Source organism: Wyeomyia smithii, chromosome 1 (assembly GCF_029784165.1).
Source record: "Wyeomyia smithii strain HCP4-BCI-WySm-NY-G18 chromosome 1, ASM2978416v1, whole genome shotgun sequence".
NCBI classification, from domain to species: domain Eukaryota; kingdom Metazoa; phylum Arthropoda; class Insecta; order Diptera; family Culicidae; genus Wyeomyia; species Wyeomyia smithii.
The window spans coordinates 73,120,118-73,121,186 of record NC_073694.1 but is presented as its reverse complement, the minus strand read 5'-3'; positions in this window follow the sequence as shown (position 1 = coordinate 73,121,186).

Genomic DNA, 1,069 nt, shown 5'->3' with positions numbered 1-1,069 from the left:
TATCCTGACTTTTTCTTTTCGGCTTGTGGCCAGAAGGGATGAGCGCTCGCGCTCGCATTTCGGTGGGGTTTAATTCGCTATGGTAACTGATTCCGAAAAGCCTTCCTCTCTCGCTGGTGATGTGGCGTTATGATGGCACGTGTGAAATAACCCCATTCGATAACGGAAATTGATGCAATCAAAACGGGAAACATCGAACGGGTCGTCAATTAAATGTGTTGGTCGGATTCGCCATGTCGATTTCAATGAATGGTAAGTATTTAAATTGCAAATATCTAGGTTATGTAGAGTTGAGCAAAAAAAAATTGGGAATTATATTGTTAATGGTAGTGAGAAAAAAAAAACAGAATCGCCACTTCATACGGCATGTTATTACAAACTGACTCTAGCGCTAACGGAATCGATAGAACCTCAGCCAGCCTCTAGAAGGATTATACAACTTTTTCCGCTCGCCCCAATTAGTATTCAATCCATCAGCTGACCTATTAATCAGCCGAGACGCGTCGCAGCTTAGTCAATTTATTTTAGAGCATCTAAAGAGGGGAGAAGGGTTTGGCAAATTCACACAGATTAAGTACTGAGTTTCGCGTCCATAGACAGTTACGGACAGAAACAAAAAGGAAAAAGTTATACTCTGTTACAAATTGAATCCGACAATGTGGCAGTCCCTTTCGTCGTCTTTCTGTTGACATGGCGACAGACGGTAAATGAGGAACGGAATCAATTGAACATTGAAACTTAAACGGTAACAGTTTACATTATGGAGTTTTTGTTCTCGCAATGATTCAAATGATTCAATGATTTAATGGTTATTCAAACACAAAAACACAAACAAGAAATGACTGAATGCAAATTACCGTTCAATCAAAGTATACAGTAATTTATTTCACTGTACCTGTCTGAAAATTCGTCTAAATGCTGACTTTTAATAATTTTTGAAAACTTGTTGAAAGCGAATGACAAATATTTTCTGTACAAAGTACTAATTGACGAATCATTTTTTTTGCACTTAACTCAATTTGTCACACCACACTGCAAGTTGAAGTGATTTAGTGTTGATTTCTCGAAG